Raw genomic sequence first — 15,202 nt, forward strand, 5'->3', positions numbered from 1 at the left:
ATAATGGAAATTTTCTCAACATAAAACATGTGTGTATGAACATTTTTGGCTCCTAATTTTGGTTCATGTTATAGCTAACTAAAATATTCGTGTACTAGCCATTTTTCTTCCGCTACAAATGATGGGTTCCGTAAAGACATAAAAAGTGGGCTGTTAAAAGGTTCATTGTTATTGCATCGTAATTAAATTCGTTCATATGTTATCCATACGCGTATGCCCTCGGGGAATTTTTTTCTTCAGATTTATAGCCTTTAGTCTGTTAACAGGGGTCCTAACTGCTACTACTAATTGTGAAAACTGCGCAAGACATGCATTGTTCGCGAACCTGTTAACCTCTCCAATTTACCTCTCGGGTTCATGTTCGCTAGGTATCCTCCGTCCTTATTGTACAGATGTTGCGCATCTTTGGCAGGGAATTACCTGGCGTGTTACCTACCGGAAGTCAGAAGCAGAAATTAAGAGAGCATCTAGTAAATTTGCCGGGAAAGTTGAGAATGCATGGAGCTCGGGGGCTGCTGGTTTATGGGGTTTCTGTTCGGTTATCTACACATTTGTGTAATAATAATAATAATAATAATAATAATAATAATAATAATATAGGATTAGCTTCCCGATTTGCTCCCATGGACATATTTTATTTGCATAAATGAACTCAGTTTTAAAGTGGCCTTGTAATGTGTTTTTTTATAATACCGTTTTTCGTGATATAGACTTCCGGATTTTAGAATATTTTTAAATCTTTGTATTCTGGTACGCTCTCATTTTTTTAAACAAAAAAGGATACCCGTATTGACATTTAAATTATATGTTTATGTGTTTGACTGTATGATGAATGACTTATGACATGCAAAGAAGGCTCATTTGTATTTAACTAATTTTCCGCATTCTCGATGGCCTGGAAATTGTTTTGTTTTACATTTAAAGCTTTCAGTATAAAGGACCATGTAAGCTATAGGATATGTTATTATATCGTATTAAATTATTGAATAGTGATAATCTTTCAGATATCTTATACATGTAGAGCATACATTCTGTTTTCAGTCTATGTGAAACAGTAGTCTAACCGTTAAGCACAAGCCCGAATCTAGACGGGACAGCGCGGTGGACATCTAGGCCTAGGTGGAGAAATGTTTTGGCGGACTAGGTTAGCTCCAATATAGCTCAGGTATTACCTTGATACCGTCTGACTATGTCCTAGTCGGCTGGAAAACTTTTGCTTCACGTTCACGGTATACCATCAATACGTGGGTGAAAACCTGGTGACATTTTGTTGAAAAGTGAAAGAATAGTAAAGATATTACACTAGTACATACTCTCAGTAGATACGCAAACAAATGTACCATTTTGTGCTAAAATAAACGAACAACGTTTGTGCGTAAAAAGCCATCGAAGACCTTCCCAAATTGCCCTGGCTGTAAAAAAGTTGACTGATTTGAACGCATCCTGCGACTTGCAAGATCTGAATTCACATCGGTTTGTAAGAATTGGTTCGGTTTGCAGGAAGTAATTATCGGTGAGTAGGTCGAGGACAAGTATGAACAGAAATTATAATACTTATAAAACTATAATACTCAGATTTAAATAGGACTTTTATTTATTGAGGACTTAAATTCCCATATTAAAGCTTAAAAATTAGTTTTAGAAAAAAAAGAGTGTTTAAATTTGCAAATCAATTGTGAAAAAATATAAACACTTTTTTGAGGTTGTCTGTGCACCAACACTATGCACTGTACATAATGTATGGAACGGTTCGTCAATTAAAAAAAAAAAGTTAATATAGACCTACACATACTATTCCCCAAAATCGTAATCTGATTATGCTATATCGATCTTAAAGTCGTTGTTTCTACCAGTATATTCATATCAGAGATTTAAGACGGGCTAAATGATTAACACACATATACCAGTGACACACACGCGCGTTTTATACTTACATATACATATGTATGTAGCCTACACACACACGCACACACACACACACACACACAACATTTTAATTTTAAGAAAGATTTTATTTCCTGGCCTTGTGAAGTAGTGAACGATATTAATAAATTATTGGCAGATCGATTCATGACTGCACAAAAGCCAGAGAAAGTGTCTTCTTTCTTGACTGAACTTCTGTAAAAGAGCTTTTGTCCATTTTTTTTGTACATAAGGAATGGCGTCATGTATAAGTCATAGCTCCTAATTAAAACATTGTCATAACCTATACGTGACCCTGGGAGAACCGCAAACGCCTCAGCGCACCCTTTTGTGCTCGGCCCTCTGACTTGTCCGCGGTGGAGTGTTGAGTGTCATTTAGAGGCATTTTACCAGTACTTTGGCTTGGCTGAGTCTGAGTAACCGGAGCAGGTGGGCCAGCAAAACTTAATTAGTCCCAAATGAGTTTTCCACTCACTGCAAGGGAACCACAATGCCCCGGCTACCGGGGGACTCCGAGACCCAGCCAGTCACCCATGATGATACGGCGTCTGAGGAATGTCGACAGGCGACTCTTTTGGATTTTTGGTCGTTTATTTCTGGAGATTTGGCTGAATTTGGGTTTCCGATGACAGAGAAACAAAAAAAATGTTCTGACCATAGAGTTCTGTCACATGTTGGAAAATTCAGTTAGGAATTCGAGATTAGTTTGTTTCTTTGATAATATAAAGTGTCTTTCTTTCATGAATGGCATGTTTAAGTGGTCAATTAATACAATCTCAAATGAAAAGTTCCTTTGCCAATTCTTTATGCCTGTTACTGGATAGTTGCGATGCATTTAAGTACCACAAGGTGGCAGCAGTAAACGGCTGATCAAGCACGATCTAACATCTGCGTTGTGTGCTGTGATTTTACTGCTCTCATCATTGGCATGTTAATTAAAGCAATTAAACAGATTAATGCTGTTTTCCTAATTAGTACCTTTGATGGAGAATTAGGCAGGGTTTTATGAGCAGCCGCCGCTTGATGTCCGCAATGTGTGATCACATTTCTAGCAGTGCAGCCTGACAGATGCATTTCCCACTCTCTGCCGTTTGATCCTGTACCTTAAGTAGGAATAACAAATTGATTGCCAATTTGAAGTCCAATAAAAGCAAACAAAACAAGTGGAAAGGTGCCAAAATAAGAAACGGAAATCCATTAGAGTAACTGAGACGGGAAAAGCCGTCATTATTGTAACCTCGTCACCTTCTACACCTGAAAGGAGAGCAAGCATTGCAGGTGAAGTGGACATGAAAGCACCGTACGGAGCGCGAGGCCGGATTCAGCGCCGCACAACAGAAAGCGCTCAGTTACAGTTCAGGTAAAATAGTACGGCGCGAGATTGATGAGTGAAGCAATCTTTCACAGAATGCGCATTATACAGAGAGGAGTTATTGTGTGGTAAAGTGTAGCCTGGGGTGGGTGATGAGTCTGATGGAAGCCTGAGAGAAGGGCTGTCGGGGGAGGGGGGGTTGGGGGGTGTTAAAGGTGTTTTATCACTCTTTTATTGTGTGCAAACTCTTAAAGTACTTTGGCTTTTGTATGAAAGGTGCAACAGAAAATTCCTTGTAATAGTAATAATAATGATAATAATAACGATAATAATAATAATAATAATAATAATAATGGTATCATCATCATCATTATTATTATGACCTTGGAAAATGTTGCATTCAGAAATGCAGAATGTAAATTATGCATGTCTGTAACATGCATACTCATAGCATGTAAATGTAATTCTACACAGAAATAATATTTATAATAATACAAAAATAAAAAAATGCCAAAGACGCATACGGACATATTTACTTTATCACAACATGCCCTGTCAGGTCTTATTCCTTAATGAGACTAGCCCAGGCTAGAGTCATTTTCAGTATTCCTACCTTCCAATGGTGGGTCAAAAATGAAGCCATCTAGCTACCTAACTAAAAATGGAAAAATAAGTACAAAGTATGTATTGCTTGCTCCAGAAGTTAATATAATTTGATTTTGCATTGCTGGTAAAGTCAGTCACATCACCATTTTTTGCATTTTCAGCACACCTAGCTGCCTAAATCACTAAGCCGATGAGTTACCTTTAAATCCATTTAACAAACAATAGCTGTGTCCCTTTGTACAACCTGGCTGTAGAATACTACTTTATAATATTAATACTGGGAATGTGTTAAGTCTGTGACTATGTGACTATTAGACTATTAATAGCAGAATGGCTTTTAATGTTCACCAGTATAGCTGTAATGCAAAATAGCTGTATATTTAAGTAAAATAATAGAAAATGTATTAATAAATTATCAAAATGTTCTATTAGCATCAGTAGACAAAACTCAGCTTCTTTTCAACACAGTTTTATCTAAATCTTGAAATTATAGTACTGTGCAACGCTATACACTGTGAATGCAATATCAGCGTAAATATACTTAAACACACTTAAATCCTGCATTAGCATATGCACATTTCCTTGTGGTAGAAAACTGACATTACAAGACATTTTAAATTTTGACAGTTTGAGTTTGCTTGCACGTCTCTGAGCTGTCACACTGTACCTCTGTTGTACCTGTTTGTATTTTGAGCTTAAAGGAGGATTTTACCCACATTAAATGTTTTTAAAATGTTGTCCTTTGGCCTTTCTATAGGACAAATGCAGTGGTTATTCATCTTAAAAAGGAACAAAAAGACATTTTACTGTGCAAATTCCTGGTCATCCCCCATAATGCATTTCTTTCTCGCTGGTCCAACACAATGCAAAAAAAAAAAAAACCTGCAGTGCAGCCTGGGAAAAAGAGTCAGTAGGGAGAAGGAAAAAGTGGATGACTGATCTACATCATGTAATCACTTAATATGTTCAGGAAAACCATCCACACCGCATCATGAAGTCCCGCTTTGCGACTAACTCCATACAAAACTATAAAATAACATAAATTCAGCTCACCATGCTCCTTGTATATGTTTCCTGCACTGACACTGATGCTAGACCTTACCCCCCAACCCCCACCCTCCACACAAGACTGCGGCGATCTTGTTTGCCAACGTGCAGCTTGTAATTGTTGGAGTTCAATACAGCAGAGATACAGCAGAGAGGGAGAGATGCCGGATGCAGCAGAGACATTCACAGGCCAGCTGGAATAATTCATCATGTTACTTCCTTTTCCTGTTACATCTCAGCTGTGACACGAATACAAGCCAGACAGAGAGCAACAGAGTTCACTTTCACTGTCAGAGGTAACAGGAGATGCTGCTGTCTCTCCCATTGGAGGGGAATGATGCTCAGGTCCAACATCCAGCACTACTCCCCGAAGCTTCCTGTTTGTTCATGTTCTGTGATCCTTTCACTAATCATTCAACTACACAGGCCACTGTGAAGGTCAGAGGCTACATCACAATTGCTATGCCAAAGTGGACTTCTAAAATACATACAATATATAATGTGTCAGTTGCACAGCATGCATTGTTTGTCCAAGATAAATTCACTTTGGGACCATAAAGTCGGTCTTGTCTTATCTTATCTTGTCTTATCTTATTTTTGCTTATCTTATCTTATCTTAGCTTAGTTTATCTTAGCTTAGCTAAGCTTGCCTTGGCTTCATTCAGTCACAACTATGCGGAGAACATGTATGATGGTTTGATAAAGGAGATCCCAGGTTAGCCGGCACGCTTTGCTGATGTTTCTCAGCTCCAGTGCTATGCTGATCTGCTTCAAGGGCCCAGATGGAAGCTCCAGACTGCTGGTCAGACAGGCCGCAGAGGCCGAGGCTGACTGGAGGACTGGGTGTCGATAAAAAGCCCCGGTGACTGACAGACCCGAGCCCTGGGTGACGGCACGCGACCAATCGCACGCTGCCCTGCGAGACTCGCAGGCCGCAGAGCGGACCAGAATGCATCACTGTGGCAGATCCTGGCGCTCTGGCGCGAGGAAGGGGGAGGGGCTCCTCCCGGGAGACGCTATTGGCTGAATTTACGGCCTTCAGACTTTGAAGGGGCAATAAGTGTGCAGTATTATAGCTGTCTGTCCATGCATAGGAACCACTATTTATACTTTTCAGTTACACAGTAATTTGGCTCATGTGCTGCACAGTTGGGATGTTCTTTTTTAACTGTGTATTGATCTCTGTCTGAGATTTTTATCTGTTGACGCGAAGCGGGCAGTCCCACATAAGCCTCTCCCGGGCGTGCCCCGCGAATACTGCCACTGCTGCATGTGTAACAGCCAGCTATAGATCACACACGTGTGCAGAACGTACACGCTTGTGCGAGGAATTTATACTATAGATCACACACGTGTGCAGAACATACACGCTTGTGCGAGGAATTTATACTATAGATCACACACGTGTGCAGAACATACACGCTTGTGCGAGGAATTTATACTATAGATCACACACGTGTGCAGAACATACACGCTTGTGCGAGGAATTTATACTATAGATCCTATGTGCAGAATGTACCGTTGAACAAGGCATTTACTCCCAACAACCATCATAGAGTAAAAAAATCAAAGAAGAGTAGGAGCAAAATTAACTGTACAAAGGCGTTTTGCACAATACAGACAGACTGCATAGTACACAACAGTGGTGATGATGTGGTGGTGATGCTAGTGATGATGGTGATGATAGGGATGATGATGAAGATGATGATGATTATGTTGATGGTGATGATAGTGATGATGAGGATGATGATGATGATGATTATGTTGATGGTGATGATAGTGATGATGAGGATGATGATGATGATGATTATGTTGATGGTGATGATAGTGATGATGAGGATGGTGATGGTAGTGGTGGTGATGATAGGGATGATAGTGGTGGTGGTGGTGATGATAGTGATGATGATGAGGATGATGGTGGTGGTGGTGATGATAGGGATGATGATGATGATAGTGGTGGTGGTGGTGATGATAGGGATGATGATGAGGATGATGGTGATGATAGGATGAGGATGAGGATGATGATGATGGTGGTGATGATGATGATGAGGATGATGATGATGCGGTGGTGATGATAGTGATGATGATGATGAATGCTGTTGGTGGTGATGATGGTGAAGATGATGATAGTGAAGATGATGACAATGATAGCGATGATGATGATGATGGTGGTGGCTGATTTCCTCTCCCCTCCCCTGGTCTCCTCCTGTTGTGGAGCTTTGTTTAAGGGGCTCCATGTTGAGCTGAACCAGGCAGAATCTAACCCGTCATCAGAGCAAGCCTTCATCATTCCTCGGACTCAGAGGAAACACCCAAGCGATTTCAGACTCTCTTCTTCCGCAAGAAAGGGGGGTGCGTTGGGGAGGGAAAAAACTGTTACGTTTAATAATTGATGTGCTGCTTTTCAATCAATTTTACCACTGCGCGAGGCTAATTAAGGGTTCCATTTGATTCCCGGGGGTAATTTAGTGTCTGAACACAGAAAAAAAAAGTTTATTCCCTTTTTTCTCTCTCAGTTCTGGGGAATTGTCTATTTGAGGAATCAGTGATGGCAGAGCTTTCTGTCCCCCCCCCCCAATCCCCCACCCCTTCGTCTCCTGAGGCAAAGATCAGTGCAATTAATACAGCAGCTTTACTGGCTGCTAATTATTAAATGACTAAAAAGAGATTATTTTACACCAGACTAATTTAAAGTTCATAGATGATTGTTTTAATTAATTAAATAAGAAAGCACACTTTAAACAGGACTAATGGCATTTGCATACAAAGGTAACGATTAGACACTGCCAGGGTTCTCACCTAGTCTATGCACATGCAGGCGCAAATTATCAATGAACTCCGCTTTGAAACAGAGCGAAGTATTTAAGAGTAACGTTAATGACTAAGGATCTCAGTCGAGGAGGCGGTGTTACTCATCCTTAAATATGACAAACCCACAACAGTTCCCAAAAAAAGAAATCAAATTTTGAAAAAAGTGTTTAACGATATTTGTAACTATCAAAAGGGCAGTTGCTTTGATTGCTACAGTGGGCTGTACTGAGAGAGTCCATTGGCTTCACTTTCACGCAATAGTAGAGAACCACTGGCAGCTGTAGGTACTAAACAGACTTGAAGTAGTGAGGTCTAGTTGGTCTTAATCAGTGCTTTAAGAGTTACCTTCCTTTGAAATGAATGTTTGTATATTAGTGATGTTATCTCATATTTACAAAATCAGTTTAACATCAGGTAACATATTGAATGTGTTCAGGATCAAGGTTCAAACTGAGCAGAGTAGTGGCTTTGGTTTGCTTGAACATTGTTGAGCTTGTTGTACGTCGCTCTGGATAAGAGCGTCTGCTAAATGCCTATAATGTAATGTAATGTAATGAACATGAGAATGTAACACGTTCACTGTAATGTGAATCTGTCTTTTACTTTTATTAGATGATAACATTTGTGCTGTTTTGCAACAGTCGGTATTTATGACTTTGCGGTGAGAGGGTCAAAACAGGTCCCGTGCTCACAGCCGGCTCAGAGTGACACGGTGTGTCGCGCGTCTAATTAAGAAGTGAGTGAAACGGGTCAAACGAAGTGCCCCGCGAGGTCATAATTAGCAGTGGGAGAGCCGGGGCGGGGAAAGGTCCGGAACGTTCCGCAGCTCTCTGGAACACAGCCCAGTGGAGCGCTAATGTGAGGACATTTTGTGCCAGTTTGTTTTTTAATTATTCTCATGGGATAGGGGGGAGGTGGGGGGGGGGGGGGTGGTGTAAAAGACACTCGAGGTTTCTCAGCAGTGAGATGGGCACGGCTGTACATAAATGAATAAATACGACATGAGAAGAAGAAGAAGAAGAAAAAGAAGAGGAGAGAGAGAGAGAGAGAGAGAGAGGTTCGGGGAGGGAGGGAGGTGCAGCGGGAGTTTGAATGAACCCCAGCGGTCCCAGGTGTTGGAGGGCTCTCCCATTACGCTGGGCCGCGTCAGAAACGGAGAATCTGTCACCGCTTCCCCTGCTTGGATGAAAACGTCTCTTGTGTGCATCCCGCTTCTTAAACAATGAATAAAAAGGGAACCGCCTACCCACAATGCAAAGCTTTCATCTGTTTGCTACTAGCTTGTTTTTCCATTCCCCCCCCCTCCCCCCCTGCCCCACTTACCTTTTGTGGGGTTCTTTTTTTCTTCTGAGATGTCAATAAATGGACGTTAGAGAAAACGTTAGAGAAGACCTGAGAACAAATCGCTTAGAAAATGTCATTAATTTGCAGAACTGGTAGCGTTAAATAAACACACTGAAAACTGAGCTGATGAGAGTATTTAATCATTCAAAACGCAATTAACAGTCTTTCAATACCTACAAGTAGATTTAATAAATCCGAGGTCGGTCTATGTGTTTGCATTGTTTGTTGTGCCTTCTGTTTATAAACACTTGCGCCAGCCTACCCTCTGCCTGCCCCAGTGTACCATCTATCTTCCCCAGCCTGCTCTCTATCTGCCCTAGCCTGCCCTCTATCTACCCCAGCCTGCCCTCTATCTGCCCCAGCCTGCTCTCTATCTGCCCTAGCCTGCCCTCTATCTACCCCAGCCTGCCCTCTATCTGCCCCAGCCTACCCTCTATATGCACCAGCCTGCCCTCTACCTGCCCCAGTGTACCATCTATCTGTCTCAGCCTGCCCTCTATCTACCCCAGCCTGCCAGGCCTTCAGAACTGGAGCTGGACGGTCCTGCCACACTTGAGTCCTACAGGCCTACAGACAGGAAAAGGGTTTCGGTAAAATCTCATGATCTGACCAAGGTCACAGGGGTATGGTGAGTAGGTGGCACAGAGAAGGAAGTAAATCGAGATGGCATTCATCTCTGAAAACAGGCACCCCGCTGTAATCAGCCAGAGGATTAAGAGGATAATGAGATTGATAAGGATCTACAGCCTGACCCTTAAGCAGAAAATAGTTGACCTAGGGTTGGGCCTACCCTCCAGATAGCTTATTTACATGGAAGGCGCACTTTATAGTAGTGATCATTTATATTAGGAAAAACCTCCAAAACCTTAGATTAAACTATTTATAATAATAATAATAATAATTATTATTATTATTATTATTTATTAAAACAGCAGTACTTTTTTTTCCAAACTGAATGTAAACAACAGCAGTAGTAAAACGTCAATAATACCATGTATTAATGAACAATTCACATGCAGTTAAAGTGTATCATTTCATTCATATTTACAGTTTACCTGAACAAATATTCAGAATCAAATTTCTAAGAATGCAAATGTCAAAGCGAATGCTATTGCAGATATTTAAAAAAAAAGCGTATCTGAATCAATTTGGTATTTTAAGGGTGAAAACCTTCATGGATCTCAATCAACAAAATGGAGGTTTCACCATGAATTCTGACTGACTCTCACATAACATAACAAAAGATCAGCATTAAATGGCATTTAATTTTTATTCACAAATGACACTGAAGAAGATGATTTTAATTCTGAATTAAATCAAGAACATAGCCGCGGTATATTAGCGTGCCATCTGGACCGCAGCCCTGACTTTTATTCAATCACAAGCTGAAGATTTACACCCACCAATCATTTTGACAGTGGGGAGCAGGGGGAGGGGCTTACACTCTAATATGAGCAGCTTTTAGCAAGCTGCTGTTTAATTGGCAGCTCACTGGAGAGACATCAGTTAAAGAGCCATATCATCGATGTCATTAACACACTGTCACAGTCAAAAACCTACAATAATCATCACAGCCACACACAGGACCCCTGATTTGACAGTACGTTAAATCAGGGGTCCTGTCCCTGTGCGTTAAATCAGGGGTCCTGTACCACTGCGTTAAATCAGGGGTTGTGTCCCAGTACATTAAATCAGGGGTTGTGTCCCAGTACATTAAATCAGGGGTCCTGTCCCAGTGTGTTATATCAGGGGTCCTGTCCCAGTGCATTAAATCAGGGGTCCTGTCCTGTCAGAAGGGCAGAAGGGCAGAAGTCCAGGTCTTGTAGCCAGGATTTGTAGGTTTTACATGAGTTTGCGTATTTGGGCTAAATATTTAATACATTTTTTAGTTTTGCTGCTTTGCTGATTTGCCATTGAGAGTTTTTTTTCTGTGTGGTTTTTTTTTCAGACTGTGGAGCTGGATGAGTGATACCCTTCCCAGAGTGCATTTCTTCATATTCTCTAAAGTTTCCTGAGTGAAGGAGAAATCATATCAGAGCCTGGACACCAGAGCCATAGAGACAGACCTCTGAATACACCCCCCCACTGCCACTCTTACCGAGGATGGGAGGGGTTAATTCCGGTGGGGCGAGGGGGGGGGTTGGGGGGGGGTATGGGGGGACACTGGCCTCTGCGCTCTGTTTGTGGGGCTCACATGAAGAATGGGGGGCTGTAATGATGTGGTACGTGGAGAGACCCCTCGGGCGGAGCGGAGTGTCCTCCTCTCGGCCGGGTGCAAACGTTATTGATGCACCTGCCTGGGGGGGTTTCCCGGGTAATGGATGTGTTCGGCGTCCCATGTTCTGTCATCAAACAAGGGCCCATGAAAGATGGGCAGGGCCCACATTATCCGTCATCTGTTGATCAAGATGTAATGCCGGCCCCCGCCCCGCTTCCCCTTCCAGACGGAGTTTTATCGTCCGCTTCCCGACATTCCTGCTCTTCGCTCGGACTCTCCCCATTCTGGCGAAGTCGCGCGACGCATGTTTTTTTTTTGCAGGCCGCAGCTCCCGGACCTCTCTTATGAGTCGGGGGTTACTAGGACCTTAACGATGACTCCTCCTGCCCCGCCCCCCCTCCCCCCACCTTTCCCGACTCGATGTGGTAACCGGCGCTACCCTGACGACGGAAAAGCTAGCGCTTCGGACGCCAGCGCTCGCGGTGGCGTGTCCGTGTCCTCATCCGCAGCGGAGTCCCCTGTGCAGAAGAGCCTCTCCGCTGAAAATATCACGGGTTCGTAAAGGAGAACAGGGGAATCTGTACTAAACGCGCAACCGGGACGCTAAAAGCTAACCGCGGCGGTTGCGTGCGCTTGGCTCGTGAAGTGCGCCGTCTGAAATGGCCGCTGGCACCCAACATCCAGGCGAAGAGCAGGCCCGATGAACATACGATACCGCTCACGCTCGGATAATAATACTAATTTCATCCCCACGAGAGAGAGAGAGAGAGAGGGGGTCAGCGTCGCCGTGTACTGTAACGCCCATAAAAACGGAATCTCGGCTGGGTGGGGATCGATCCGTGCCATCTGCCGCTAATGTCCCGAGTCGGACTCGGGGTCACGTCGGAGGCGAGTCCCAGCGCTACAGTAAACCGCATTACTACAACATCGCCCTCCCGCAGCGGGCGCGCGCGGGGGTCTTCCCGGGATTGAAAACGATTACCAGGCCCAAGGACGCCTTAAAAGGATGTGAATCGCCCCGTGCCTCTCTCCCTGCGACCGCAGCAATATTTTGTCTCCTCGGCTGTAATGCTATCTCCATATGAGAGCTGAGAGCCCTCTGTCTGTCCGCCCTGACTGTCTGACCCCAGCGTAAACACCATGTCATGTTTAGCCTTTTAAATAGCTCGGGCTCTCATGAATCTTTCACACTGGGGGTAAATATCATAGGCTCTTCACTTATTTACATCCGCCGAAGAGCACTGAAACCTCGTCCCGCATGAAATATTCATCATCATTTTAGCAAATGCATGCCTCTGTCGATACCGCAGTGGTCTCGTGCCCACTCTCCCCTTCGTACCCCTTTTCGTGGGGGGGGGATCTGAGCTTCGTGATCTTATTCAAGTGGCAACCGGGAGGTTAGAGTGAATTACCGCAGCCCCTGTATACGCTGCGTCTCCCTGCCAAACTTAATCTTACTTTTACGCACCAAAACTTTCTATCGGGATTGAATGGGACACCAGGGCAAAAGGACATATTGGGGTATTTTTTTTTCATTTGATTTCTTTGAGCTGAAACTAAAGGGCTGATTGATGTTGCTTGTAAAAATGAACAACAAGGCAGTATTTTGTAGTTATGCGCAGTAATATGTATATTAGTAAAGTTTGTACAAATAGAATATTTAAAAAACCACTCACACCATAGTTGTGAAGCAGTGAGTTAACGGACTTCACACTCACCCTATGATTGTACATTTTGTTAAGTTCTATCCATAATTAATACACTTACACCTCTGGAGCTTATGTAAATTTAAACCATTGGAAAACGAGCACCTGCTTACAGGGACACTGACTCCCTCTATCTGACATGTACACTGACTCCTGCTACCTTACAGGTACACTGACTCCTGCTACCTTACAGGTACACTGACTCCCTCTATCTGACAGGTACACTGACTCCTGCTACCTTACAGGGACACTGAATCCCTCTACCTTACAGGGACACTGACTCCCTCTACCTTACAGGGACACTGAATCCCTCTACCTTACAGGTACACTGACTCCTGCTACCTTACAGGTACACTGACTCCCTCTATCTGACAGGTACACTGACTCCTGCTACCTTACAGGGACACTGAATCCCTCTACCTTACAGGGACACTGACTCCTGCTACCTTACTGGAACACTGACTCCCTCTACCTTACAGCGACACTGACTCCATCTACCTTACTGGAACACTGACTCCCTCTACCTTACAGGGACACTGACTCCATCTACCTTACTGGAACACTGACTCCCTCTACCTTACAGGGACACTGACTCCATCTACCTTACTGGAAGATCGACTCCCTTTAGCTTACATGCATACACACACACACACAAACACACACACACAGGCACCGGCAAACAAACATATGTACTGTATACAAGCAGACACACACACACACAGACATTTGAATATCTATTGTATAGGATACCTAATGTGTAGCATATTCAAGTAGTGAAAAAACCGTTGTGTTTCTGAGCAAATACACATAATTGACATGGTTAAGACACACACGGTTTATTAAATTAACCTGTTTTTAACCTTTGGTTAAGGGTAAAAATAAGTGTTGTAACGAAATAAGTGTCTTTTTCAATAAGCCTACAAGCTTGTGAAAATGTTCAAACTATCGACAACGTCCAAAAGCATGGCTTCACATCCAGTACATTAATGACGGCAGCTATAACCGGTGTGCATTAGCTGTGGTAGTATTGATTTGTTCTTGCATGGAGCCACAGATTTCACATCCACTTCCTCCAACAACATCAACACACACACACACACACACACACAAATAAATATTAAACATAAAATATATGTGTGTGGACGTGTGTGTGTGTGTGGCCATACATGTGGACGGGCCCCACAGTCTGATATCAAACCTGGGGTGATGCCATTTGCCATTGAGGCCAGTGTCCCTGTAGAGCAGCGTGTGATTGGACTTAACTTCCCCTACAAAGAGAGGGATTTGATTGGACATGAATGTTTCACTGTGCACCAGTGCCTCCTTCCAGTCAACCACTTACCCACAGTCTGCCTGCACAAGCTACATGTCGTCCTACAGCTCAAAGCCCTACTGTTAAATGATGGACTCCCTGTAGACTATGTGACTGGCTGGCTAGTGAACAAAGCGGAATGGTTTAAGATATTTTCTCTCTTGGAAAAGTGTTCATTCATCTTAAGAGACTCCTAGTCCTAAAAAACAACAAAAAAACAGAGGGTAGGACGTTTTCTCTTTTTCATTCCCACTTATTGTTATTTATTTAGTTGTTTGTTTATTAATTTAATTATTTTTGTAATGGTATGCCATTTTATTAATCTCAAGGGATTTTCCTAGTTAGATAAAGGTCAAATAAAAAAATTAAAAAACTTTAATGTAAGTGCTGGAATGAAAATAACAACCCAGTAACAGCAATTATTATAAAGATAATTTAGAACAGCAGCAGCAATAATCAAAATAGCTTTATTAATATGGGTACCAGGGCTGCCTTCTCTTCTCAATTCTAAATTTCTCTTTCTGTTCCCCTGTCTGTTCCAATTTCACATGGTGTGTTCCGATAATGCGATTATCATTTCTATGTGGCATATTGGAATGGCTATGGCTACATCACACAGATTATGGTATATTATAATAGATATATTGTATTTTCACACAGTTTGTCATTGCTGACAGGTCTGAAGGGACTCTTTGGGCCTCACCACCTGATCTTATGATATAAGATAGGAATAGAAATGCTCTTTAAAGTTAAACATAAAAAACAATTGCCACAAGATTAAATGGGCAGCCAATACGATTATCAGTATTTCTACTTTATCACTATCTTTCCCTTGTAACATCCCGATGATCTTTAAATTTCCATTAAAAGCACGCTGTCTCTTCCGTAAAGAACAGAAGGGTATTATGTAGTTCCAGACCAGA

General features: G+C 42.5%; 1 long non-coding RNA gene across 1 annotated transcript; it reads left to right on the forward strand.

The window, feature by feature from the left end:
- Nucleotides 1–2,955: 2,955 nt before the first annotated feature.
- LOC135239486 (uncharacterized) lies at nucleotides 2,956–7,672 on the forward strand. The gene is made up of 2 exons (XR_010325384.1): nucleotides 2,956–3,283; nucleotides 5,664–7,672. It is a non-coding gene; the product is annotated as an uncharacterized LOC135239486 (long non-coding RNA).
- The last annotated feature ends 7,530 nt before the right edge of the window (nucleotides 7,673–15,202 follow it).

This window comes from Anguilla rostrata, chromosome 14 (genome assembly GCF_018555375.3).
Source record: "Anguilla rostrata isolate EN2019 chromosome 14, ASM1855537v3, whole genome shotgun sequence".
NCBI classification, from domain to species: domain Eukaryota; kingdom Metazoa; phylum Chordata; class Actinopteri; order Anguilliformes; family Anguillidae; genus Anguilla; species Anguilla rostrata.